The sequence below is a fragment of the Thunnus maccoyii genome, chromosome 10, assembly GCF_910596095.1.
Source record: "Thunnus maccoyii chromosome 10, fThuMac1.1, whole genome shotgun sequence".
In the NCBI taxonomy this organism is placed as follows: domain Eukaryota; kingdom Metazoa; phylum Chordata; class Actinopteri; order Scombriformes; family Scombridae; genus Thunnus; species Thunnus maccoyii.
Window position 1 is genome coordinate 11,496,464 of NC_056542.1, and position 3,100 is coordinate 11,499,563.

The following is a 3,100-nucleotide window of genomic DNA, read 5'->3' on the forward strand; positions in this document are numbered from 1 at the left end:
ATGCCAACATGTTGTGTAAGTTGTGACACAGAATCATTTCAACTCTCAAAACTTATGCTAAAATTAGTTTTGATTTAAATTAAGGGGAGGCTGGCCACCTGGTTTAGTTTTTCAGCGTCAAATATACGACTCTTTTCAGGGGATCCTGTTTACAGAATGTGAACAGTTAGAGATGCTTTTTGTCCTTGAACTTACACAGCCACAGTCACTCAAGAGGAGTATCGTTAATGTAAAAGACAAATTATGATTGCTTTCTCTTATAAAAGAAGGTGATGATCATGAGTTAGCATATTTAAGAATGCTCATTTTCATATTACAATGTAATGACACAAACACACATATTTGTGTAGCCTTTTTCTAGACATGTAAGGTGATGTGTATTCATCCCAAACAATTTGGTACTAGATATTTAGAGTGGTACACAACTTCTGAACAAAATACTATTTAAATACTCAAATTAGCTTAATAATGTCTAATTAGGTCTACATCTTAACACATATGTAACAGAAAGTACGAGTGTGAGAGTTCCACCAGGGCAGTTTTGGCAGTGAGACAGTTGTTATTTATTAGCCAGACCATGCTAGTAAGTTTAGCTTGTAGCTTAATAATGCTTGTTGTTTGAGGGTCTAGGAATCAAGGGTGTTGTATGCTGTGCTAAATTCGCCTCGGGGCAAATTTATTATTTGTGTTATTGGGCTACATAAATAAAGTTGACTGAAGTTGTTGCACCTGCCAGGTTCAACATAATTTTTTGTATAATTTCCTCAGTGTTGGCCTCTCTTCTGGTTAATTCCAGTACACTGAGGAATGTGGTTGTAATACAATTAGTTGTACGCTAAGTGGGCATCTATAGAAACTGAATGTATTGTTGGTTTGAAGAGCTCAGCGGTGTGGTTTGCACCTGGAAATTGCGAGATGTTGCATGTCCATTTAACTGGCCTACTTTTACTTTTGTCTATGTACATAATTACGCAAGTAACTTTACTTTTACTTGAGTGAGTTTTGTCTAAAATAACAATTTTTTCTTCAATAAAATATACCAGTAGCTACTCTTTCCATCCCCGATTATAAATGTACTGCACTTGCATTAATGGATATTTCTGTCATTTACTTTATATACAGGTTGGAGGTTTTTGTAATAAAAATGCAGCATTACTAACATATTAACTTTTGTTTATGACCATTTTTTTAAGATTAATTACAAAAATGTTTAGATACCCATCAAACCATTGATTTACACCCCTATTTATTCAGTTATTATCAAGATGTCACCCCAGCACAGTAAAACAGTCAATTATGTTGTAGGAGGGTTTTGAAAGTAAGGAAGGAATTTTGATACTTTCTGTTATTAACTGCTGTTTTCCGTAGGAGGAAACAACCAACCAAACAGCCACTTTTCAAGGCAACGGGAGGTTAGTATTTGATACTAAAAACATACATCTTGTGGGGAATTGTGCTGTCTGTAGTTTGTGACATGAAGTAAAGGTTCTTGGTAATATCACAGGTGCTATTTGCCAGTTAGGTCAAATAGGATGTTACTCCTACCAGTCAAATGACCGGATGATATTTTGGCCAATATTAGCTTATCAGATATATCAGTATCAGCAGTACAGATATGTCAAAGACAAGTTTAATTTTAAACTGGGAAATGTCATGTTAAATTTCTAGTACATATCTTAGTCATATTGTATTGTATGTATACAATGTATTGTATTGTTATGTTAAAATAACATTATATAAATATGGATTTTTAAACTTATATCAGTAACTGCCTCAAAATTCTAGTATTGGTCGGGCTCTAGTAAGATGACAATTTGCTTGAGGGGACAAAAAAGGCAGGTAGTGAATTAGGTAATCTTGAGGTAATAATGCATTCTTAGTAGCAACTCAGTATGATATACCCATTTACTTAATGCAAAAATATTAACTAAAACATAATAACAGACTCATTGTTTGGTTTTGTGCCATTTAGCACCTGAAATGTAATATTTTCCTCCAATGTTGTAAAGTGTTCTGGGGTTTCTTTGAAACATGCTCTAAATCTTTGTTATTATTATGAACCATTAAGAAAATGATCAGTATGCAGACTCAACTCTAGGAACTAATAATTGGACACAGATTCATTACCATACATCCAGCAGTCTGTTCTGAAGTAACTTATTATTTACTATATACAGTATAGTGCTTAAAGGTTAGTTCGGGATTCTTCCTTGGTAACTACTCAGGACTTGTCAACCTTATTGTAGTGTTACTAGTAAGTCAACAGAGTTAATAATATTATTTATGAGGCTATTTTTGTCACATTTTGCCATATGCTGAATAAAAATCTAAGATTTTTGGTAATTATGGAATAGTTATTAATGAGACTTTATATCCTCCAGGCTTGATTTCATGAGACACTGTAATTCACGTCACAAGACAGAAATATCTACTAAAGGTCAAGACGTCGTGGTACTAACAGGCTCTGAGTTGGAGGTGAAGGTGTTTGAAACTCCTATCACGCTGCTCTATGGCAGGCTGCATTCAGAAAAGGCAGCAGACAATACCGCTGTTTCAGAAGATGATTTCCAATTTCCATCAGCCGAGTATGAAATCATTGTGCTGCCAATATTGCCTGCCAAGTTAGAGCGACAGAGAAACACTACAGCTAAATCTTCTGTTTGTAGTACAAGGAATGAAACTGTCACCTTCCTGTATAGCTTAATCACAGAGATTAATTTAGAAGTCGATACTGAAAAGTCGAATGGTAGAGGAGAGCACAGCGTGGGGAAAACAGGCATCAAAGTTGAACGTCTTTCAAATCATTTCCTATGCATGAGTTTGGCAATACAGTCGCTGCAAAGTAGAACAGCCAGTGTTCTGCTATTTAAAGTCAGTCTTACAAAGGAGGTAAACAGAGGCTGCCAGTCCTTTTTCAAATTTACAAGGGTGCTTCTGTGGCATGAGTGAAAGTTAATACTGAATCTCAAAACTCTGAAATATTTAGTGGATGATGAGCAGTTCACATATTGATGCTGAAGTACAGCAAAGATTAAGAGAGCAGGAAATCTTACATGTAACATCACACAGAATTAATGCTATTCATAAATAAAGCTTTCTA

At 35.0% G+C, this 3,100-nt stretch overlaps 1 long non-coding RNA gene across 1 annotated transcript; it reads left to right on the plus strand.

The window, feature by feature from the left end:
• The first annotated feature begins 1,304 nt into the window (after nucleotides 1–1,304).
• On the plus strand, nucleotides 1,305–2,475 carry LOC121906171. The gene is made up of 2 exons (XR_006098560.1): nucleotides 1,305–1,412; nucleotides 2,382–2,475. It is a non-coding gene; the product is annotated as an uncharacterized LOC121906171 (long non-coding RNA).
• Nucleotides 2,476–3,100: the final 625 nt, after the last annotated feature.